Below are 26,159 nucleotides of genomic sequence, written 5' to 3'. Positions count from 1 at the left end.
GTAGGTGGGGTGTTGATGTTCATACCTTGCTGAGGCTACGTGCTCGTGGGTGTGCTAACGGCCGACTCCAACGAAGCAGACTCTTTGGCCACAACAGGACCCACCCATTGCAACAATCACCAAGCCGCCGCGGTCTCTCGTCGTCATCCCCCGCTAGTATTGGAGGAGGCAAAATCTTGTGGCCCGGTTTGACACTGGCCACGGAAACCTTGAAGATGTTCGGGGGGATCGGCCGGCTGTGGAACAATGGTTCCTTCGGCTTCATTATCGTCGCCTTCCCCGTGTCTACCTTCTGGTCGCCTATGGTGTACAATATGGTGCACGGGGTTTCGTCAGCCTGCAAAGAAAAGTCTGCGACGTGAGACATCCGAAAGACAACGAAAACGGGAGATTATACATTTATATTGAAGGGGACCGGTGTGACAGATACCGTGAGGGCGTCGAGCTCAGCCAAAGACGAAGCACCACCGAGCACGTCCGGTGCGGGAGCCGGTGCGGGAGCAGGTGCTGGTGCAACGCTAGTCGAGCTGCTCCCCAAGAAGTCAGCAAGGGGAAAGTCCTCTGCATTTTTTTCTGGATGTTGCCTTGTCCAAGTGAAAACGCCCGTCACCAAGGAAGTAGACAAATCTGCAACCACCTGTTTTGCGGCAGCTACCGCTGTTGCAACTGTCTGATATGATTTCTTCTCAACCGCAATCTCAAACTTCTTGTCGATGTTTTCTTCAGTTAACCTCCGTCTTTCCTTTCTCTCCTCCGTGGTCTCACGGTAGTACTTCTTCGATGTGGCGCCGTCTCCGACACCGTGCACGTGTCCATACAACGGTCGAGTATCCACCGGTTGTCATTTCAATATGTTCAACGCTCGGTTGAATGAAGTGTTCCACTTGGGCCTGGCCAATGCCAGAGACGGCACAAGGATCGTTTACAAATCTTTACCTACTAATAAACCAGCGATTGCTTCTGGTCGCACGTCGTGCTTTTTTGCAGAAACGTCTCTGTACTTTTGGATAATGAAACCCGCAGTCCCTTTTTGAGTGGGTCTGGGAAAACGCTTCATTCTTGCAAAAAAGGCCCTGCAGTTTGGTGTATTCAACCCGTGATCCTTTTAGTGGAGAAGGCGGGTGGGTGGGCGAGAGGGAAGGGCCGGGGCGTCGCCCCCGACGCAGACGAGACCGCCGGCGGCCTTGCAGGGGCTTGCGGTGGCGCGGTGGACGAGGAACTACCGGATCTCGACGGATCCGGTGGGGAATGGAGCGGGGGCGGCGAATCGGGAAGGAAGGCGGCCGGAGCTTGGAGCACGACGGCTGGCCGGCGCGCCATGGCGTCGGGTACCTGCGAGAGAAGAGAGAGACAAGTGGGAGAGAAAAGGGAGGACGGGAGGAAGGAGATGGAAGGCCGGAGGGAGAAAGAAGAGAGCGGTGAGGTGCGGCAGCGGTCCTGCTGCTGCTGCTGCTCGCTGGTGGCTCGCCGACCATCGGCGCTAGGTGGGGCTCGGGTGCGTGGAGGCGTCGGGGATCGAGGGAGCTCTCCTCAATCGCGGTTGGAGGCACTCGGGGTCGAGCAAGGGAGCGACGTTCCGTCGTCGCCTTGGTCGGCCTTCGTCCGTTCCCCTCGCGTGCCTTATCCCCTCAGGTCACACGTAAGCTACATCCCCTCTCACTTCCCCATTAATTTGCTACCTTTGATTAGATTTCTCTGGTTGAAATTGGAGCCTCATCTAGTTTAGTGTTGATCTGAGCTACACACTAGCGATTATTTCTGCGCATGGTTGTATTCAAAGGAGATTTTGGATGGATGCGGGTGCTGCTGCTGGATGCAGTTGTTGGAATTGTACAGGAATTCAGTGGATAATGTGTCAGAAAGTTAGACAATTTAGCTATGGATATTTTCAATATTTAGCAACCTGCTTTGGGGTCTCAGTGTTCTGCAGATAAATTTCTGATGCCTTGCACTTCTAGGAGTTGTGGTTTATCTATGCAAACATGAACCTTATATAACTAATTGGTGTTCCGTTGATGTGTCCAAATGACCCTGAAATATAAAATTGAATTGTGTAAGTGAATTGATGATGATACATGCTTCAGTTTCTGAATATTGGGAAGCAATCTTCATGACATTTCCATGTGAATCTTTTGAAATCCACTTTTGGGTGACTCATTTTTTATTATAATGAATTTAAATTCACATTTCAATTACTTATGAACAAAGCTGGTGCATATATTGAAGGAGGCTCAACATTGATGGTTACACCCTGCCGAGATTTGTGAGAACTGCCCACTTTTTCTTTTATGGGTGTAGCATCTGCAGGCTTACAAGCAATCATTAATTTTGTTAAGCAACAGAATGCTACAGTTATGTACAGAGTTACAGGCGAGGGGCGATGAGAGTTGGTTTATGTTGGTATTCAACTTGGTTTGGTACATCTATATAAAGCTCACATGTATTCCACTACATTTGTCTTAAAAGTGTATCCGTGTAGATTTTCAGTTCAAAGGTTTGCATTAAGTCTATTTTCACTCCATGCAGATGATACATTTCTTATCACCCAATGCACTGTTTAGGGGATCCTTCTAATCTGGCATGCTTTTTGGTCTGCCCTGCTTTACGTAGTTCATGTTGACTCCTTAATTCTTCAGTGATAATGAGCTATTCATGGATCTAGCAACTGACTGTATTTGCTTTGTCCCGAGATGATGGATACTTTTTTGTCATGAGATCATGGATACTTGAATGTCCTTTGTTGACCACATACAGTTTCTGATTGTTTTCGTACGTTTATGCCTCTTCTGAGCTTGTGGAACCCATTTATTTTCCCAAAGATAACTTGTGCCTGCTAAGTCTTGGGATCCATTTTTTTGTTCCTATGTGACCAATCCGTAGAAGAATGCATGCTCCTGAGCCATAGAAGAAATCAGTAGGTGGACAAAGTTGAGGGCCCGAGGTAGCAATAGTTCTTCAAAGGCATTGGACAATAATTGATTGGTCGAAGGTATCATTTTCTGTCGAACTTCAATTGACAGGGAAGAAATTCTTTCTATATGTGCCTTTGGTTTTCTTTCGCTTAGGGAGTTCATACAGTTCTTTTTTCAGGGCAAGAGATTCTTCAGCTAGATAACAAAGATCACTTTAATTAATTAGACCAGAAGTTGCTTTTACCATTGAGCTTCAGTTGACAGGGAAAAAATTGTTTATGTCTATGCCTTTGGTTTTCTTTTACTTAGGGAGTTTGTATAGTTTTTTTCAGGGGGAGAGATTCTTCAGCTAGATGAGAAAGAGCACTCTGATTAATTAGATCAGAAGTTGCGTGTGATGATGATTGCTCCTGCAGACTACAATGGCACCAACCACCAGGCGAGGTCGTCAGTGAGGCGCCATTGGTGGACATGAGTAAAGCTTCTTGACCTATACGATTCGTGGTTTGGCATATTTGCTTCATCGGAGTGCTTCATGTACTTGGTCTGAGATGATTGAGATCCTTAATTTGCATTGGTTTATTTTTGCTGCATCTCCTGCAATACATTAGTGAAAAGCTTAGCAGTGCTGATCTTCTAAACTTGAAGTTAATTATGACTTGCTTAAACTTATAATAATTTTGTTTTGGAGAGTGCAGGAATCATTTTGAGGAAACAGTGAACAAAAAAGTTGGGGCATCCATTCCTGAGTAATCAGCTGGGAGAAGCCCAGAAAAATCTGACAGGAGTGGTGACACTAGCAGCAGCATGCCTGATACAAGACCCCTGAATAGTGATTGGAGCATTAAAGCCATGGTATTATTCTCTTTGGATTTTTTGTTGCATGTCCTGCTTTGCTTAGACGTTTAAATGTGTGATTTGTTTCTACCAGGTGGTATTCATTTTTTGCAGCCGTTGGATGATGTATCATGTATGTCCTCCCTTCTCAACCTTATTCCCCTTGGTCTCTTCAAGAAAAAAAACTGACATCATTAAATGTCTTTTGTGATACTTTGAGTGCTACAGAAAACAGAATTTCACTTCGGATAGCTGCATGTGTACATATGTGGTGGAGGAACTCAACAATTTCCAGTAAAAGCAAACGTTTTTGCAGTCAAAGGTAACCTTTGCTACATCTGCTATTGAATATATGTTGGGGAGGACAGTAGCAGTTTTCAGATGTTTGTGTGTTAAATCCATTGTAGGCTTTCCATCTGTGCATTATTCATAATCTTAATGGGCTTCAATTTTATGCTGCATGATCCAGATAAATTTATTGGTTATTTAAAATATCGACAGATATTTTCTATATCTGGAAGGATGGGCCACATTGAACTCACTAATTCTTTTACAAGCGCACATGAATTGGTAATACAGGCCGGTCATGTTTTCCAACTTTCCCTTCTTCTCCTGATGTTCCCATGTACTACTTGCCAAGGATCAAGTGCCTCTAACGTTATACATGTGTACGTATATCGAATGATATACTTTTTACTAGGGATTTCTTTATCGAGTGTTTAACATGCTTTAGTTAGTTTGCATGGCATTTCCACTATGCTTAGAACAACATTGTGAAGGTACGTGTTATTCTACCTCTTGGGCTGTAATGCTCCATTCATTCAATGTTTTAGGTTGTGCTTCTCGATGATCAGATATTTATGGCATGGTGGATGATGCTTCATGGTGATCATGGTGCCATGGTGGTGGTGTGCATGGCATCGATGGTACTTCATGCATGCATGGTTGCTTTCTTTGCAACAGATATGCAGCGCTGCCTTTTCGCTTCTTCTCTATTTTATATGTCTAATTGTTCCAGGGGTCTAACAGCAGGCAGTATATTTCACGGGATTTCTATATCAGTAGTTTGGTGATCAAACTTTTTCATGCACCTATAATTATGCATTGGCCTTCTCGATATAGTTGGAATGCTACATCCATTTATTATATCATATTGCCATGAGTTATAACCGTGTCTTCATGTTTGTCCTATTTTACTTACCTTCCTATGTTTTCTTGAGAAACTTCATGCCTGCGAAGCTGTGGTGACTTGATGACAGGAGAAGTGGTCAGGATTGAGCCATCGGACAAGAGATGACCGCCGTCGATTGCCAACAAATTTTTGTATGCCGCAGTGAGCGGGATGGGTTCAATATCTTCAGATGCTCTGCGCTGCACCGGCTATATTTGATATGAGTCCACATGCAAAATAAAGGCATCACACGTTCTGGGTTGCTTAGCTATGTGTTTTTTTTCGTGATTGGATTATATGCTACTCGGTGTTGAAGGGTTTGTTCATGTCAAAGTTAACAAATCTTGTGATGTTACCAGAGATTGCCCATTTACTCATTCTGCATGGGATGGTCAGGGTTTGATTATTTTTGTCAGCAGACTTTCATTCAGAAAATAACCCAATGGCGCTCGCATGTTCTCTTTACTTATGTACCTACACAATAGTGCTTTATTAATTTTGTTGTGCAAATAATCAGTCGTTGTGTTTATGAGAAATGATAATGACTCGCACCACTACCATCCTATATTTACCTCGTGTTATGATTTGATTCAGGTATAGCTTCCAAGTACCCAGTTCAGGGCATGTCCAAATTGAGAGGATTCACTTATATAAAAATAATTTAATTCTCAATTGTCATTGGGGCTCATTAATTTCTAAAATTTCTAATGTATTATAGTAATCAATTTCAAAATATGGAGAGTCTAAAAGATAGACCCATTTGAAAATAGATACAGGGAATAATCATGTTTTTTGTGAGCATGCAGGAAGTTCATTAAGATTCATATATAAAGGTTACAATAGTGTACTTCCTTCGTTCACTAATATAAGATGTTTTGAATATTTTTATAAAGACTACATACGAACTGAAATGAGTGAAGAAACACATAAAAAAACATCTATATACATCCGATTAAGAAATAAGTTAGAACTCCCTATAATTTGGAATGGATGGGGTATCATTCATGGGTAGCAATAATTAAACACTCAAAGAATATGTTTCAAATTCCAGAATAAAGCACTCAGTCAAACTTCATCGTACGCCTCTTCCTATCCCACAACCCTTCCAGAGGGCAACGTAATATACATATACAACACCCCTAATAACGTAATCTCGAGGGAGATTGAGATCGTGAGTCTCTCTTTCTTTTAGTAACAGAAAAGGTATTGTTGTCTGTGTGTGTATCGGTCAGGTGCAAAAACAGTGCAAAAACAAATACAAATGAAATATAATTTTCCAAAAAAGTGTTCATCGCCAAAAAATTGAATCAATTTTAAAAAAATGTTCTGAAAAATTGCAAAAAAACACCTTTTTGAAAACAAAATCGTGTTTTTCTGAACAAGAAAAAATAAAATCAATTGAAAGACTATTCCATGCAGAACTACTCTTTCATGGCATGAAAGTGTGGAGCTGAATTAGGTCTTGACGAATACCATTAGGGTGGCTTCTTGACATCCGATTTTTATTGTCCAAAATGCTATGCTTGTAAACTTCTTTCTGGAGTTAGCCAACACTCGATATAAGAAGTGTTGCGTAATGCCACACAGAGGGTGTTTAAATTTTTTCGCCCGTTGCAACGCACGGGCATTTGTACAAGTATGACTAACGTGTGCAGTCGAATTGATCAGAAACTAAAATTACCAGCAGTCTCATGAACTCCGTAATGACCGGTTTTGTCTCGTAAACCTTCTTCACTGGGTCCCAACGGTGCCGGGCCGTGAGGACGTCACGCTCCTGCGGGACGGTGAAATCCGCCAAGGGGTCTAGGATGCCTAGACTCGCGGCTTCCGCGTCCTCCTTGGCCCATTTGGACCTCTTTCCGTCGTAACCACGGCTTCCGAGGTGGTGGCTCCCAATGTTCCTCTCTTGAAGTCCCTTAATGTACTTAGACTTTTTTTGGCAGCTTCGGCCTCGCAAGCCTCCTTGAATATTTGAAACTGCTCTTCCGTGATTGCCGGATTATTCTTTACAATCTCAGAGTAGGGTTCCTTCTTGTCGATGATCTTTGCTTTCACTCGATTTTTCCAGGCGGCCAACGCATCGCTAAACTTGGTCATGGCGTGTTTGTTTGTCTTCTTCATTGCCGGGTCCTCATCTGGATCTTTATAATCCTTCTCATTCCGGCCCGGGAACAACAATATCTGGTGAAACTTCTTTAGGAGGGAGCTCCTCATATTTTCTATCTTCTGTAGTTTCTCATCGTTGATGGTGGCGGTTGTCCGTACGATGCAGCCTATATGATTGCCGTAGCATCGACGTGCTTCCTCGGGCGCCTTTGGCTCAAAATTGCCGTCGTCCACCTCCGTGACCACCAGTCTAGTAGTCCTGAGTTTGTTAGGAGGCCGTTGCCTCTTTGCTTTCGGTTCTACACCGGCTCCGCTCCCCGAGGCAGCGCCGGTCTCAGTCTTAGTGCCGGTCTCGATGCTGGTCTGAGTCTCAGCGCCGGTCTCAGTCTCAGTCTCGATGCCGGTCTGAGTCTCAGCGCCGGTCTCGATGTCGGCAAGGCTAAAAAATTCGTCTGCCACCCGGTAGACGTCGTCGCATTCACCAGAACCCTGTCCTTCATCGTTGCTAGCCATGTTTCCTACGATTAAATCTAGTCAATTAATCCTAGACCTAATAAAATGAATAATGACATAAAAAAGGCCTATTGTTTTGCAGGAACGTTGACTCCTTCACGGTGCGGCAAATCCCGGGCACTCGATATGTCCTAGTTTGTAGCACAAGTCATGCCGAAATTCACGGAAAATTTCGGCATGACCTTCTGGCAAAACATAGGCCACTCGGTTTCATTCCCTGAAAACAACAAAAGGCCACTTGGGCACAATCGAACCACTTCAATGTCGATTATGATCAATGAGCAAACACAATTGAGGATTTTTCATATATCATGACCACTTAAAATTTGCATCTCCTAGTGTATGAACCCTAGAACTCAAATTATGAACCTAGAACTCAAATTATGTCCTACATTTTTGTCCTAATAAAAATTCACTAAAAATTAAGAACCTACTAGACTTGCAACACTAATAGAAATTTATATTTTTATGTTGATTTTTTATCTAAACTAAATCCAACCACCCTAGTTAACATCTAGTTAAACCTTACTTTCCTAACATTTGTAATTAAACACTACAACCCTAACCCTACTACCCTAGTTAAGCATATACAATTTTTTCCTACGGCGAGGGAGGCAGGGGCATATCTGTCAAATTAACCTAACTAAATTCTTTTCCTAACTAAATTAACCTAACTAATTTAGAGATAGAGAGAGAGGAGGGGTGGGGGCTTACAGAGGATGGCTCCGGTGGTGGAGCGGGAGGTAGTGGTGGCGAGGGAGGCGGGGGCGTCTCCGCTGACGGCGAGGGAGGCAGTTGCGTCGAGGGAGGCTCCGGTGGCGTTGATGAGGCCGTGCAGCTCCGGTGGTGTCGATGGCGCGCGGCTCTGGTGGCTCCGGGGGAGTCGACGTCGGTAGGAGACGGCGGCGAAGTGGGGCAACGGTGAATCGGGCAGACGGCGGCGGGGTGGGTCGGGGGATTTGGGGGAGAAGTGGTGGCCGGGGGGAAATTGTTTTTTGGTTAAGTCAAACTTAGCGGTAGCGCTTTTCGCGAAACGCGCTATAGCTAAGTTAGCTATAGCGATTTTCACAAAACGCGCTACTGTTATATCTATGTAATTTCCTTCATCTTTCTTATTTCCTTTTCTGTTTCTACAGCGGGGGTCTAGGAAACGCGCTGCAGCTACGTTAGCTATAGCGCCTCTTATGAACAAACGCTACTGCTACGTCTTTCTCCTTTTTTCCGCTTTCTCATTTATTTTGCTCTACATTTTATTTTTTTCCTTTCTCCTTTTTCTATTTCTTTCTTTTTCATTTACTTTTCCATTTGTTTTTTTATTTTATTTTATTTCCATTAGCAGTAGCGCTCTCCGCATGAAAGGCGCTGCTACTTACGTTCTAGGGGCAGCGCGCTTTCCTCAAGACCGCTACTGCTATGCGTAGCCTATCGGGGGTAGCAAATGGGATACTGGTGGTAGCGCGTTTTCATGCACACGTGCTACTGCTACTATTGTATATGTAGTGCGGTTTACGGACAAGCGCTACTGCTATTTAGCATTAGCGCCCTTTTTTGACACGCGCTACTGCTAAATTTCTGTGTATAAGGTTTTTCCTAGTAGTGTCAGTATGTTTACTTGCCCGAGATTCGATCGTCAATATCTCCATACCTAGTTCAATCTCGTTACAGGCAAGTCTCTTTACTCATTCCATAATGCATCATCCCGCAACTAACTCATTAGTCACATTTCTTGCAAGGCTTATTATGATGTGCATTACCGAGAGGGCCCAGAGATACCTCTCCGATACTCGGAGTGACAAATCCTAATCTTGATCTATGCCAACCCAACAAACACCTTTGGAGATACCTGTAGAGCATCTATATAATCACCCAGTTACATTGTGACGTTTGATAGCACACAAGGTATTCCTCTGGTATCCGGAGTTGCATAATCTCATAGTCGAAGGAATATGTATTGGCATGAAGAAAGAAATAGCAATAAAACTGAATGATCAATATGCTAAGCTAACGGGTGGGTCTTGTCCATCACATTATTCTCCTAATGATGTGATCACGTTCATCAAATGACAACACATGTCTATGGTTAGGAAACTTAACCATCTTTAATTAACGAGCTAGTCTAGTAGAGGCTTACTAGGGACAAAGTGTTCTGTCTATGTATCTACACGTGTATCAAGTTTTCGATTAATACAATTCTAACATGAATAATAAAAATTTATCATGATATAAGGAAATATAAAATAACAACTTTAGTATTGCCTCTAGGGCATATTTCCTTCAGGCAGAAGCAGGCGCTCCCGTCGGCGATGGTTTTGGTGGCTATAGCAACAAGATGGGATATGGAAGAAGTAGGATGGCCGTCGGATGTCAACCTAACAACTATGGTTGTCTAAATAGTTTGTTGAGTTTTGTTTTTGACCATTAAGTTGTTTTGTTTACTAAATGGAAAATGCCTTGCGCATGCTTCGTCCTCGTGGGCCAACAAAGTCAGCTTCAAAAGTTGTGGTGGACATGCAACCCATTTATTTCATTTTTACAACCCATTTGATTTTGTTTTCCAATACGTCTATTTCTTTGGCTGAGTAAAAAAATAGTTGATTTACTATTTCTAAGAATTTACAACGCATTAGATTTTTTTAATACACCTATTTACTGGGCTGGGTAAAATAATAATACTGCGGACATGCAGCCCATTTATTATTTCTGATAATTTACAACCAATTTTCTTTTAGTAGAAATAGACCCATTTTCTTGGATGGGTGAAAAAACAATGTTGGTCTGGACTGAGCATTTCTTATAAAAAATTAATACTGAGCTAGGTATTTTATTAAAACAACTTAAGTTGAGCTTGGCATTCTTATCTAAAAATGGAACTAAGTTGTGCATTTTCTTAAAAAAACATAGGCTGGGCCGCACTTATTTTAGGACAAATAAAATATAGACTGGCAGCATCTTTCGGACCAGTTGCATTGCTGATGTTCAACGAACAAGGCATGTGTAGTACACTACAACTTTACATAGTAGCTACTTAGCCCATATTCAATGACGTCTGAAATGGCCGGAACAACGCTTGTGTACATCTTTTTAAAGTCACTGAGCTAAAAGCAAAGAGTAAGTAATGCATGAAAAAACAATCAAATAAAAAGTTTGTGCGAAGGCATCTGATATTGTAGAAGAAGACTCCCCGGCAATGCCTTCAAGAATTTCTTTTCTACTCCCGGAGGAGCCATTGGGTTTCCCCAAAGAGGAAGGGTGATGTAGAGAACATCAAAGCTTTCCCTCAGTTCTGAATGAAGGTTTTTCGAACCATTAGGAGCTCTTGCACACAATGAAAATAAAATACGTACTTGCACCCAACGCGGCAAGAGGATTGTCAATCCCCTTCTCCTTGTGAGTTACATGGTCAAAGGCAAATAGTGATTGATAGTAGTAAAGTAAAAAGCCAAAATAAAAGAGAGAAACTTTTAGTAGTAATAAGTATTTATGGAGAATGGACCTAGGGCCATAGTGTCAATAGTGGCATTTCTCTTGAAAGAAGGCAAATGGCATGGTAGACCAATTACTATAGGGCAATTAACAAAATAGTTGCATTTATAAGTATGATCATTCATGGCCTAATATTGAATAAGAATTGCGTCTCTGATAAGTAGACCGTTATCCAACTGCATCTACTACTATTAGTCCACCCTGAAGCCGCTATCCAACATGGGTCTCAAGGTATTAAGTTTACTAGAAGTAGAGCAACGCAATAAGGAAGATGGCATAATGTAGACAAAAATAAATATAGAAATAAGATTAAACCCCATAATTTTATCCTCAGTATCAACAATTTAAATATGTGTCTTGTCCCCATTATGTCACTAGGATACATAACACAGCAAGATTGAACCCACTACTACGCACCACTTCCTCTGAAGAACTACCCATCTATCTTGGCCAGAGAAGACAAATGATTCGGAAAGCATACATAACTACTAAATTATACATCAAAAGAAGGTTCAAAAGATTCAATAATACTCAATGAACAATCTAATCATAAATCCAAAATTCGTCGGATCCCAATAAACAAAGAATAAGGGGAAATGTTATTGAAGATCCGAGAGAGAGAGAGGGAGGGAGGGAGATAGAGAGAGAGGGAGAGAGGGAGGGAGAGGGAGAGAGGGAGAGAGAGCCATCTAGCTACTACTATGGACTTGTTGGTCCTAAAGGAACTACTCACACATCATCATGAAGGCATCAAGCTTGATGAAGATGGCCCCTTGAATGGCGTGCCCTCCGATAGAGCTCCGAAATAAGGCTCCAAATGGGATTTCTTCGGAATAGAGGCATGCATCGATGATAAAACTCTTCTGGAGGTATAACAAATGATCTTCGTAGGAATTTATGGCAGCTCGGGGGGCACAGCCACCACCTGGCCTTGTGGGCCCCTCATGGATCTTCTCAATATTTCTCGAACCTTTTGGCATCTCTTGTAGCCCAAATAAATCATGTTAAATCAACAACGTATTTTGACCTCCCTAGATATTGATTTCCTGCAAAACTGAAAACAAGCAGAAAACAAGAACTCACACTTGGCAATAAATTAATAGGTTAGTCTAGAAAATAATATAAATGGTATAAAATAATAATACAAATATGTACAAATAAACTTATTATAGCATTAAATAATAAAAAGTTATAGATATGCTTGAGACGTATTAGAACTCGTCCATTCCCAATCTTACTTTGTTCTACCGACCCATCCTTACTCTGTTCCATTGATCCAACATTCCTGATCAGTATCTCCTCATCCGCGTGGTTCACATACACTTAATTTTCTACATTCAATTTACCAATCCATCGAAAAACGTTGTGCGCAACGGCGCCACGCATAACAAGTGTGTACATGCGAGATTCCTCATCTTGGATGCCGTCATCAGGATGGGTGGTTCTGGCATCAACTTCATCAAGGCCCCATTCCAGGGCACGTACCAACTTGTTACTCCACGAGTAACAACAAGGTTGTCCTCATCTTCGGCACCATCAGCCAGGTAATGGACGCCATGGAGTTTCTCATGGAAAATTTACTCAGCCAATAACTCAGCCAGGTAGTACCTTCGTTTGCATCTCTCTATCTATATCTATTCAGTTCAGTTGCATTTGTTGCATCTGTACACCAATTTAATTTTCTCTGATTGACCAGTTCGTCCTCTACTCGTAGGATGACAAGGCGACTGTCTCTCAGTATATTGTCGTGTTCGTAGTGTCTCAGCGATGTTCACTACATATTCCATATATTTAGAATGCACCACTATCTTATATTTAGAATAAACCTTTTTTACTTTGCCAAAGTTACCATTTACATTTTGTTCATATGATCTTAATTAGTAAAACTTCTATTGTATCTAGCAACTATCTAATATGCAGGTAACTATTAAGATATGAAAATTTCATTATATAATATATTAACATTCGTTGCCAAAATTATAGTCTAAATAAATTTTAAGTATATTGTGACAGAGTTATTTCCTTTTTGACACATTGTTTTTTTGTCTAACACATTTTTTGGCAAGTGAAAAATGGAAAAGAATAGAAGCCAAGTGATTGTAGATCCATATGTGCCACTTGAATAATTGCTAATATATGTTGGCATTCATATGTAGCTAAAATTTCTAAAGTATCATTCTAGAGAGCTACAAAGTTGATTGAGTTTTCTAGAATGTATGTTTGTGTCCTTCATGTCAAAATAAATAAAAGTGATAATTATTTCAAACCAAATAGAAAGATCTAGAATATGAATAAACGAGAACTGCGTGTTCAAATAAATATATCAGAACCTTTGCACTACCTACGTACTTGTTTACTAGTTGTTATATGGCAAAATATGATGATTTGTTCTTCTGTTCATCAATTAGCTTGCATCCCATGCATACTTTACACTTATTTTTAATTAGAATCATTCGACTCAGGACACATCAAGTGTGTTCAATTTTTTTTGTTTGGCACACAATTTACATAGAGGTTCTTGCTTATAGTTGGTAAAACAATATCACTTGTAACATGTACTAGTAGTCCCTATTCACAATAATCATTTTTATGTTATACGAGGCAATGATTTCCATAGATTAAAGTACCAACATCTCACTCTGAATGGTGACTGGGTGCCAGTTTACTACATGATCCGTATGGACATTCAATACGTCCTAGAAGGGTTGCACATGTTTTGTTGCGCCATTGCTGTTGTTAAAAGGGTTGGGCATCCTTTGATGTGATGTTGGTGTGGTTGGGTTTTAATAATTTTTTAACTCCCACTATTTCAAAATATAAGGTGTATCAGTTTTTCAAAAAGTCAAAATTAAGTTTCACCAAATTTGTAAACAAATATATATAGCCATATCAAATTAGTATCATTAGATTTATCATGAAATGAATTTCCATATTTTATTTATTTGTATTGCAAATGTTGATAATTTTTTCTCTGAATTTTGTCAAAGACACCTTATATTTTGGTGGCGATGAAATATTTGGTTTGACGAGTGGGGGAGATGATGGAGCGTGTTTTCCTTTCATTTATAATCCACTGTTTTCGTGGGCATTTCACGTTGTGATTCTATGTTATCTTCTAATCAACCTTACTTACAAGAGAAATTTTATGCGCTGGTGGCTGTTTGTACTATATTGTTGCTAAAGTATCACATATTGGTGTTTTTTCTAGATGACGAGAGGATGTGGCGGATTGGTTATTTGTACAGATTGGTTGCTGCCGGTTGATCTGAAAAAAAATCAACGATATGGTAGAAATCGTGAACCGGGTTGAAAATTGAATAGCTCAATCAAATGAAAGAGCTCCAAAACTAAGGACCATAGTGAATTAATAGAATGGAACGAGAGAGCTTGTTGAGAAATTTTTGACCTGGTAAAAATCGGTTGGTCCAATTTCAAATTTTAGACCTCAATTGCCCGCGAGGCCTTAAAAATTAAGGAGCATCGTGTATTAACTAGACTAGAAGCGTTGGTCCTGCTTTGTCGGTTGCCTATGTTTCTGGGATTTCATAATTCTTTTTCTCCCTATGTTCAAAATATAAGATGTATTAGCTTTGTGAAAAGTCAAACTCTTTAAGTTTGACCAAAGTTCTAGAGAAATATACCAATATCCTGAATATGAAAATTGAATCATTAGATTGATCATGAAATCAATTTTAATATTTTATTTATTTAGTATTTTCGGTGTCCATATTTCTAGCAAGTCTTTGGTCATCGATGATGGCATCATCACTGGCATTACCTTCCACACTAAAGCGGCTTGAGACAATTGTGTGGTCCTTTGCCAAAATCTCTACTCCTAATGTCTCAGTTGGTAGTCTCCGTTCCATGGTTAAATTTTGTCCCACCAACGATGGTTTTTTTTCATCCTCCCGACCACCTCCCACGTCCCAGCGCTTCCCCCCTACTCCACGATTTTTTTCGTTGATTTTTTTGTTGGTTTTTTTCGTCTCTGCTGCCCCCACCCACTCACGCAGCCAAAAAAACCACCCCCACGCACGAACCACTCCCTCCCCTCTCCTCGCGCGAGCATCCTCTCCTTGGTACCCTAGCACGCGCTAGGGTTCCTGCGCTGCCGCCACACAGGAGCTTGTCGACCAGCCCAGCGTCCTGCTGCTCCGCGCCTCGCTTCCCTCGTCGCTCGCCTTCGGACTCCTCGCTTCCCTCAGGCGATCCGTCGCTTGTCCGCAAGCCAAGCCGCCGCCTCTCCGCCGAGAAAGAAGGATCCCGATCTCCGTCGTGGTCGACAAACAGCGCGACGGGTGGAGCACCCAGCCCGTAGGCTCATCCCCTTCTCTGATCCACTCCAGCGGCGGCCATCGTTGGTACGTTGCGCTTGTGTCACCTCTCATGATTTTTTTTCTGGTTTGATTCTCCAAGTCTCACGGGTGTGTGGTTGATACGTCCATTTAGCATCATGCTTTTATATCGATATTTATTGCATTATGGGCTGTTATTACAAGTTATGTCACAATACTTATGCCTATTCTCTCTTATTTTACAAGGTTTACATGAAGAGGGAGAATGCCAGCAGCTGGAATTCTGGGCTGGAAAAGGAGCAAATATTAGAGACCTATTCTGCACAACTCCAAAAGTCTGGAAACTCCACGGAAGTCATTTTTGGAATTAATAAAAAATACTGAGCGAAGAAACTACCAGAGGGGGCCACCCACCATCCACGAGGGTGGGGACGCGCCCTACCCCCCTGGGCACGCCCCCCTGCCTCGTGGGCCCCCTGGCAGGCCTCCGGTGCCCATCTTCTACTATATGAAGTATTTTACCCTGGAAAAAATCATAAGCAAGCTTTCGGGAAGAAACTCCGCCGCCACGAGGCGGAACCTTGGCGGAACCAATCTAGGGCTCCGGCAGAGCTGTTCTGCCGAGGAAACTTTCCTCCAGGAGGGGTAAATCATCGCCATCGTCATCACCAACGATCCTCTCATCGGGAGGGAGTCAATCTCCATCAACATCTTCACCAGCACCATCTCCTCTAAAACCCTAGTTCATCTCTTGTATCCAATCTTTGTCCCAAAGCCTCAGATTGGTACTTGTAGGTTGCTAGTAGTGTTGATTACTCCTTGTAGTTGATGCTAGTTGGTTTATTTGGTGGAAGATCATATGTTCAGATCCTATATGCATATTAATACCCCTCTGATTATGTACATGAATATGATTTGTGAGTAGTTACGTTTGTTCCTGAGGACATGGGAGAAGTCTTGCTATAAGTAGTCATGTGAATTTGGTATTCGTTCGATATTTTGATGAGATGTATGTTGTCTCTCCTCTAGTGGTGTTATGTGAACGTCGACTACATGACACTTCACCATTATTTGGGCCTAGAGGAAGGCATTGGGAAGTAATAAGTAGATGCTGGGTTGCTAGAGTGACAGAAGCTTAAACCCTAGTTTATGCGTTGCTTTGTAAGGGGCTGATTTGGATCCCTATGTTTCATGCTGTGGTTAGGTTTACCTTAATACTTCTTTTGTAGTTGCGGATGCTTGCAATAGGAGTTAATCATAAGTGGGATGTTTGTCCAAGTAAGGACAGCACCCAAGCACCGGTCCACCCACATACCAAATTATCAAAGTAACAAACGCGAATCATATAAACGTGATGAAAACTAGCTTGACAGTAATTCCCATGTGTCCTCGGGATCGCTTTTCTCTATATAAGAATTTGTCCAGGCTTGTCCTTTGCTACAAAAAGGATTGGGCCATCTTTCTGCACCTTGTTTACTTTCATTACTTGTTACCCGTTACAAATTACCTTATCATAAAACTATCTGTTACCGACAATTTCAGTGCTTGCAGAGAATACCTTACTGAAAACTGCTTATCATTTCCTTCTTCTCCTCGTTGGGTTCGATACTCTTACTTATCGAAAGGACTACGATAGATCCCCTACACTTTTAGGTCATCAAGACTCTTTTCTGGCGCCGTTGCCAGGGAGTGAAGCGCCTTTGGTAGGTGGAATTTGGTAAGGAAAAATTTATATAGTGTGCTGAAATTTACTGTCACTTGATAGTATGGAACATAATCCTTTGAGGGGCTTGTTCGGGGTATCTTCACCCCGACCATTAGAGCAAAGAGTTGCTCCTCAACCTACTGAAAATGTTTACTTTGAAATTCCTTTGGGTATGATAGACAAACTGCTAACTAATCCTTTTGCAGGAGATGGAACATTGCATCCCAATTTACACTTAATCTATTTGGATGAAGTTTGTGGATTATTTAAGCTTGCAGGTGTGCCCGAGGATGTTATCAAGAAGAAGGTCTTCCCTTTATCTTTGAAGGGAGATGCATTGACATGGTTTAGGCTATGTGATGATATGGGATCATGGAACTACAACCGATTGAAATTGGAATTTCATCACAAGTTTTATCATATGCATCTTGTTCATCGTGATCATAATTATATATATATATAATTTTTGGTCTCGCGAAGGAGAAAGCATCGCTCAAGCTTGGGGGAGGCTTAAGTTAATGTTATATTCATGCCCCAATCATGATCTCTCAAGAGAAATGATTATTCAAAAAATTTATGCTCGGCTTTCTCTCAGTAATCGCTCCATGCTCGATACTTCTTGTACTGGCTCTTTTATGATGAAGACTATTGAATTCAAATGGGATTTATTGGAGAGAATTAAACGCAACTCTTAAGATTGGGATCTCGATGAAGGTAAGAAGTCAGGTATAACACCTAAGTTTGATTGTGTTAAATCTTTTATGGATACCAATGTTTTCCATGAATATAGCACTAAATATGGACTCGACTCTGAGATAGTAGTTTCTTTCTTTGAATCCTTTGCTACTCATGTTGATCTCCCTAAGGATAAGTGGTTTAAATATAATCCTCCCGTTGAAGTAAAAGTCGTTGCACCTATTAAAGTTGAAGAAAAGACTATCACTTATGATGATCCTGTTGTTCCTACTGCTTATATTGAGAAACCACCTTTACCTATTAGAATAAAGGATCAAGCTAAAACTTCAACTGTGGTCAACAAAAGTAATATTAAGACAACCAAACCCCCTAAGCAAATTAAGGTTGAACCTAGTATTGCTATGCTTAAAGATCTATTGGTTGATAATGTCGATGGCCATGTTATTTACTTCTGTGATGAAAGTGCTAGAATTGCTAGACCCGATACTAAAAATAAAAATAGACTTGTTGTAGGCATGCATGTTATTTCTGTTAAAATAGGAGATCATTGTTATCATGGCTTGTGTGATATGGGTGCTAGTGCAAGTGCAATACCTCATTCTTTATATCAAGAAATTATGCATGATATTGCTCCCGCTGAATTAGAAGATATCGATGTTACAATTAAGCTTGCCAATAGAAATACTATTTCACCAGTTGGGGTTGTTAGAGATGTTGAAGTCTTGTGTGGGAAAGTTAAATATCCTGCTGGTTTTCTTGTTCTTGCTTCGCCACAAGATAGTTTTTGTTCCATTATATTTGGTAGACCCTTCTTGTATACTGTTAATGCCAGGATAGACTGCGAAAAGGATGTTGTTACTATTGGTTTAGGGGATATGTCTCATGAGTTTAATTTTGCTAAATTTCTTAGACAACCCCGTGATGAGGAATTTCCTAGTAAATATGAAATTATTGGTCTTGCTTCTATTGTCCTGCCTCCTAGTGATCCTTTAGAACAATATTTGCTAAACCATGAAAATGATATGTTTATGAATGAAAGAAGAGAAATAGATGAAGTATTATTTAAATAGGGAACTATTTTGAAACACAACTTGCCTGTTGAAATCCTAGGTGTCGGTGTGGAACGACACCTATGGGATCACAAGAATCCCTACTACGGTTGCCGGGGCACAGGGTTGCGAGAAGAGCAGGATTAGTAATCAGCACAAGGATCGTTTACCCAGGTTCGGGCCGCGAGGATGCGTAAAACCCTAGTCCTGCTTTGGTGGATGTATTTCAAAGAGTTCTTGAGCTCTCGAACTAGCTATGGTGGGTGCATGGTTCCAAAGAGCCGAATCCTTCTCCAGTATGCCATGGGCCTCCTTTTATAGTCGAAAGGGGCTGCCACAGTGGCATACAGGAGGTGGAAAGGCGTACAGTATTGCGAGCTTACAGCTCGTATTACAGGACAAGGCGCATCTATTGTGCCGTTAAGGTGTCCCCTAGCTTTATCAGGTACGGGGGCGAGGCCCGTCCCGTCCGTCGCCGCTCCTCCTCTCTTCGACACGCGGCCTGGCCAGTGATGCGTGCGGCGCCATGTAGGCAGGCAGGCAGCTAAGGTGGCGCAGTGGTGGAGCCTTCACGAAGATCTGCATGCCACCACACAGGCGCGTGATGAGTTGGCCTGGGAGCTGCATGTTTCCACACAGGTGCCTGCTCAGCTGGTTGAGCTGGCAGCTGCATGCGAATGGTGGCGGAGACTTGGTTGGTGCGGGTCTGGCAGTGGCCCTGCTGGCGTCCTCGGTGAGGGCCTTGCCGGGTGGCCCGGCAAGGGTCTTGACGTGGCGCGCTGTCGTCCCCGGCAAGGATCTTGCCGGGGGTCTGGTGGCCTTCCTCGGCAAGGATCTTGCCGAGGGCTGTAGTCTTTTAATCCTCATATGATCTTGAACATTCCTTGGTCTTGACAAAGATCTGCATGCCACCATGGAGGGGCCTCCAGAGCCCTAGTTCCAACGTGGTTGGCTGAGTTGGAACCCGTGGGCTCAAGGGTGGCTCACTCCGCTGGTGTGGGCGAGCCGCCCCGGCAAGGGTCTTGCCGGGGCCGCTGAGGCTACCCCCGACAAGGATCTTGCCGGGGGAACCTGCTTCGCCTCTCTGCTTCTTTGCGGTCTTGATCTCGGCGTTGCTCAGGCCGTCTTGGGCTTTGGTTTTTCCTTGGTTCACCTGCTCCGCTCTGCTTGGTGCGGCCGCGGGCGCGGCTTCAACTGTCCGTGCACAGGTAAAGGGGTACAAAAGAGCGCCCCCTCTTTAGTACACCGACAGGAGCCCCCGGGCCTGGGCCACACATAAGCATGACACGTTGTTGGGCCAGGCCCAAAACGGTGCGCGAGCAGGCGGGCGGTTTTTACTGCAGTAAAACTTTTCGCGCGTCGCGCTTCCCACGACCTGTGTTGAATGCGCGATGTGGAGGGGTGCGTGTGACGTAGGCGGCATGTGTGGGGCGGTTCCCGCACGCATGCGTCACATCGCAGTAAAGAGGCGGCTCGCGCCTTCCCGTAAAAAGAGGGAGGCGTGGAGGCGCGGCTCATTTACTGAATGGGGCCGGGTTGCGGTGTTCAAGGTGTCCACACCCCACGATCACGGGGTGGGGAGAGGTTGCTTCACCCGTCCCATCGGTTCTGCACGTTCGCCACGCGTCCTTCATGCGCCTGCGGTGGAGGCGGGAAACCGGGCCGTCGCTGGTTGGGGCATTGGGTTGGTCTCGATCCCCTGCGCCTCTGGTGTCTGGATTGGTCGAGCGGGGTGGCCGAGCCCCGTCCCCGCCTCTTTATAAGGAGAGGGAAGGGGAGATGGCACCCTGCATTCTTCTATCTTCTATCTCCTCCTGCTTCTGCTTCTTTCTCTCACCCGCCATGGAGAAGGGGAATCTCGGTCCCTTGACGATGGCGGCGAGGGTCGCCGCTCGACAACACGCCCCTCCTCCTCCTGAGCCTGCGGCGGTGGAGCCGGCTGCAAGGGGAAGGGGGAGGGGGTGAGGTCGTGGGCGCGGCCGCGGCAGAGGTCGTGGTGCTCGGGGAAGAGGAGGACGGGGCGGCGCGCCGGCCTCGCGCCCGCCAATGATGCCTTATCCGACAGAGGTCCACGTTGAAGACCAGCCCTGCGAGTTCTTCATCAGGTTGCGCCGGCCTCCGCATCGTCGTTTTCGTCTCCCCGCCCCGTTTGCTCGGGTGATGGGGCGTGACCCGCCCAGACCCTCAGGTTGCACATGAGGGGCTGTGGGAATGGGGCACGTGGGTCGACTTGACTTCCTGGCTCCTCGGGTCATGTACCTCTACCGTGGATGGAAGACGTTCACTCGCATCAGCTTGACGGCGGGGCTCGTCCTCTACTTCAAATTAATGGAGGATGGCCTGCTCTCCGTCAAGGTCTTCGGATAGTTTGGAACTCGCCTGAAGTGCTGCTTGGAGAGCTCCTCCGACGGAGATTCTGACAATGGAAGCTGTTCCTCGAGCGATAGTGACGAGGAGGACAGCGGGGCAGATGACGGGGACGAGTCCGACTAGGCGTCGGACGCCACGCGCCTGGGCAAGTGCGGCAGCAGCAACATCTACACCTGGCCGCTCCTCCGGCGGGGTTTCGCCAGGGGAGGGGCCAGCTCCTTGAACTTCTTGGGGCCGTCTCCTTGGGCGGCTGGCATCGGGAGGCTGCGGAAGAGGAAGAGGGCGGGCGCCAAGGCCGTCAACTCGGAGTACGCGGGCACCGACGCCTTCATCGCGTATTGCCAGTCCTGCCGCCTCTTCTTCCAGCTCCTTTCCCGGCATCGTCATCACCGGCCCACCCTTGGGTAGCCACCGAGGTGTTCTCTTGGTGCTTTCTGCTGCTCGTAGCTCGCCTAGGTGCCCCTTTTGCCCTTTAGCCTTCTTGACCTGCCTCCTGAGGAGAGGGACAAGAAAGGGATTACGGGCATCTTATCTCTTTCTTAGTTTGTAAGCCTGCGGGCCTTCGTTAAATTTAGAACTTGTAATCCCCTTGCTCATGTTTTTCATTTCGTATGAACTGTACCTGTATCGGATCCTTTTAATAAAAAGGGATGTTTGCCGGGTTTTTCGTTCGCGGGTAGACCCTGCGACAAGGAGCAAATCCTTGTTATTATTTAAGATAAACATTTTTCGCCCGACAACAGGCCTTGTCGTCCCCCTCACTTCACTCGACCATTCTCGTGCTCTTGGCGGAGGCAGGGATGAAGTGGGCTTAGGCTCCTCGTTCTATCTCCTCGCCGCCGCGGCTACAACCAAATCCAGACCTAGGAGATAATCCTTAGGTATAGGAAAAAGGGGAGCACGGTATTTTGGAGATAAAATGAGGTTTCACATGTCCCAGTTCCGTTCTGAAATGCATGATAGAGGATAAAAGACTTATATGGATCTGCAGCCCCCGGCAACCTTGTCTCGCAGCGGTTGGATCCTTGTACTTGCAGCCCCCGGCAACTCTGGTTTGCCGGGGTCGGGACGCCGGTCCGTTCTCTTTCTTTCAAGTAGCTTAGCAAAAGTGCTCATGTGCCCTGCGAACCAAAGGAGGATAGAAAAGAACAAAGAGACGCGCACTCGACCTCTATGCTAGGGGTTAGTCGCCGCTAAGCACTATCAACCCTAACCAAGGAAGAGACTCGACCTAGCATGCAAGCTATAACTTAGGGCGCTAGCGCTTCATTTATTTGTGCTCAGGGTTTGCGCCTGGCTTTGTACAAAGGGTTACATGCCTTGCCAGCAAGGCTTGTACAAAAGGTGGCTTATCGGGGGGCCCGGTAAGCCACGCCTTATGGGTAAAACTTGCGAAGATGCTCAATGTTCCAGGAGTTGCTCACTGGAATGGCATCTTCGGTCTCAAGGCGGACTGCGCCGGGCCTGGTGACTCGTATTACCCGATAAGGGCCTTCCCACTTCGGCGTCAACTTGTTGGAATTCTTGGCCGACTGAACGCGCCGAAGAACAAGGCCGCCTTCCTCAAAGCTTCGGGCATGAACCTTGCGGCTATGGTAGCGGCGCAAGGCTTGCTGGTAGCGTGCTGCTCTCACAGCCGCCCGAAGACGATCTTCCTCAAGGAGCGTCGCGTCATCTTGCCGCAACTGCTCTTGCTTAAGCTCATCATAAGCGAGCACTCGAGGTGACCCGTATATGAGTTCTGGGGGTAGAACTTCCTCCGCCCCGTATACTAGGGCGAAGGGTGTCTGACCGGTGGCTCGATTTGGCGTCATCCTGATTGACCAAAGAACCGATGGCAACTCATCAATCCAGCGCCTTCCGCTCTTGTGCAGCCTGTCAAAGTTCTTCGTTCTCAGGCCTCGCAACACTTCAGCGTTCGCCCTCTCTGCTTGGCCGTTGCTCCGGGGGTGTGATGTCTACTACGCAACCTTCTTCTTGTAGACGTTGTTGGGCCTCCAAGTGCAGAGGTTTGTAGGATAGTAGAAAATTTCGCTCAAGTGGATGACCTAAGGTTTATCAATCCGTGGGAGGCGTAGGATGAAGATGGTCTCTCTCAAGCAACCCTGCAACCAAATAACAAAGTGTCTCTTTTGTCCCCAACACACCCAATACAATGGTAAATTGTATAGGTGCACTAGTTCGGCGAAGAGATGGTGATACAAGTGCAATATGGATGGTAGATATAGGTTTTTGTAATATGAAATTATAAAAACAGCAAGGTAAATAATGATAAAAGTGAGCGTAAATGGTATTGCAATGATAGGAAACAAGGCCTAGGGTTCATACTTTCACTAGTGCAAGTTCTCTCGACAATAATAACATTATTAGATCATATAACTATCCCTCAGCATGCAACAAAGAGTCACTCCAAAGCCACTAATAGCAGAGAACAAACGAAGAGATTATTGTAGGGTACGAAACCACCTAAAAGTTATTCTTTCGGATCGATCTATCATAGAGTTCGTACTAGAATAACACCTTAAGACACAAATCAACCAAAACCCTAATGTCACCTAGATACTCCAATGTCACCTCAAGTATCCGTGGGCATGATTATATGATATGCATCACACAATCTCATATTCATCTATTCAACCAACACAAAGAACTCCAAAGAGTGCCCCAAAGTTTCTACCGAAGAGTCAAGACGAAAACGTGTGCCAACCCCTATGCATAGGTTCATGGGAGGAACCGACAAGTTGATCACCAAAACATACATCAAGTGAATCACGTGATATCCCATTGTCACCACAGATACGCACGGCAAGACATACATCAAGTGTTCTCAAATTATTAAAGACTCAATCCGATAAGATTACTTCAAAGGGAAAGCTCGTAGGCAATGGATCGGTGATGGAGAATTATGCCGGATGCGGTTCATCATGTAACAGTCATAACCTAGGGTGACACAGAACTAGCTCCAGTTCATTGATATAATGTGTAGGCATGTATTCCGAATATAGTCATACGTGCTTATGGAAAAGAACTTGCATAACATCTTTTGTCCTACCCTCCTGTGGCAGCGGGGTCCTTACGGAAACTAAGGGATATTAAGGCCTCCTTTTAATAGAGAACCGGAACAAAGCATTAACACATAGTGAATACATGAACTCCTCAAACTACGGTCATCACCGGTAAGTATCCCGATTATTGTCACTTCGGGGTTAACGGGTCATAACACATAATAGGTGACTATAGACTTGCAACATAGGATCAAGAACACTCATATATTGATGAAAACATAATAGGTTCAGATCTGAAATCATGGCACTCGGGACCTAGTGACAAGCATTAAGCATAGCAAAGTCATAGCAACATCAATCTCAGAACATAGTGGACACTAGGGATCAAACCCTAACAAAACTAACTCGGTTACATGATAGATCCCATCCAACCCATCACCGTCCAGCAAGCCTACGATGGAATTACTCACGCACGGCGGTGAGCATCATGAAATTGGTGATGGAGGATGGTTGATGATGACGATGGCGACGGATTCCCCTCTCTGGAGCCCCGAACGGACTCCAGATCAGCCCTCCCGAGAGGTTTTAGGGCTTAGCGGTGGCTCCGTATCGTAAAACGCAATGATTTCTTCTCTCTGATTTTTTTCTCCCCGAAACTCAATATATGGAGGTGGAGTTGGAGTCGGAGAGGCAACAGGGGGCCCACGAGGTAGGGGGGCGCGTCCCCCACCAACGTGGCAAGGTGGTGGGCCCCCTGGCCTTCATCTTTGGCAGATATTTTTCTTATTTTCTAAAAAGTGTCTCCATGAAGTTTCAGGTCATTCTGAGAACATTTGCTCCTGCACATAAATAAGACCATGGTAATTCTGCTGAAAACAGGGTCAGTCCGGGTTAGTTCCATTCAAATCATGCAAGTTAGAGTCCAAAACAAGGGCAAAAGTGTTTGGAAAACTAGATACGTTGGAGACGTATCAACTCCCCCAAGCTTAAACTTTTGCTTGTCCTCAAGCAATTCAGTTGACAAACTGAAAGTGATAAAGAAAATCTTTTACAAACTCTGTTTGCTCTTGTTGTTGTAAATATGTAAAGCCAGCATTCAAGTTTTCATCAAAGATTATAACTAACCACATTTGCAATAACGCATAGGTCTCAAGTTACTCATATCAATAGCATAATCAACTAGCGAGCCATATTAATAAAACTCGGATGACAACACTTTCTCAAAACAATCATAATATGATATAACAAGGTGGTATCTCGCTAGCCCTTTCTGAGACCACAAAACATAAATGCAGAGCACCTTTAAAGACCAAGGACTGACTAGACATTGTAATTCATGGTAAAAGATATTCATTCAAGTCATACTCAATGTAAACTAACAATAATGAATGCAAATGACAGCAGTGCTCTCCAACTGGTGTTTTTTAATAAGAGGATGATGACTCAGCATAAAAGTAAATAGATAGGCCCTTCACAGAGGGAAGCAGGGATTTGTAGAGGTGCCAGAGCTTGGTCTTGAAGCAGAGGTGAATAATATTTTGCGCGGTATACTTTCATTGTCAACATAACAACCAAGAGATGGCGATATCTTCCATGCTACACACATTATAGGCGGTTCCCAAACAGAATGGTAAAGTTTATACTCCCCATTCCATGACAAGCATCAATCCATGGCTTGCTCGAAACAACGAGTGCCTCCAACTAACAAGAGTCCCAGGGGGAGTATTGTTTGCAATTATTTTGATTTAGTTTGCATAAAGCATGGGACTGGGCATCCCGGTGACCAGCCATTTATCTCGTGAGTGAGGAGCGGAGTCCACTCCTCTTGAGAATAACCCGCCTAACATGGAAGATACAGACAGCCCTAGTTGATACATGAGCTATTCGAGCATACAAAACAGGATATTTATTTGAAGGTTTAGAGTTTGGCACATACAAATTTACTTGGAATGGCAGGTAGATACCGTATATAGGTAGGTATAGTGGACTCATGTGGAATAACTTTGGGGTTTAAGGG

The 26,159-nt window shown here is 44.2% G+C and overlaps 1 long non-coding RNA gene across 2 annotated transcripts; it reads left to right on the top strand.

The window, feature by feature from the left end:
• The first annotated feature begins 1,087 nt into the window (after positions 1 to 1,087).
• Positions 1,088 to 5,385, top strand: LOC125514669 (uncharacterized). 2 transcript variants are annotated; one of them, XR_015608727.1, is made up of 5 exons: positions 1,088 to 3,387; positions 3,611 to 3,767; positions 3,844 to 3,882; positions 3,978 to 4,071; positions 4,583 to 5,385. It is a non-coding gene; the product is annotated as an uncharacterized LOC125514669 (long non-coding RNA). The 2 variants fall into 2 exon arrangements; XR_007286553.2 differs by having other exon boundaries at positions 1,090 to 3,387; positions 3,978 to 5,385.
• Positions 5,386 to 26,159: the final 20,774 nt, after the last annotated feature.

The sequence above is a fragment of the Triticum urartu genome, chromosome 6A (assembly GCF_056163025.1).
Source record: "Triticum urartu cultivar PI428250 chromosome 6A, HENAU_Tu73, whole genome shotgun sequence".
NCBI lineage: Eukaryota > Viridiplantae > Streptophyta > Magnoliopsida > Poales > Poaceae > Triticum > Triticum urartu.
Note: the sequence above shows the minus strand (reverse complement) of the source record. Positions and strands in the feature narration are given on the sequence as shown.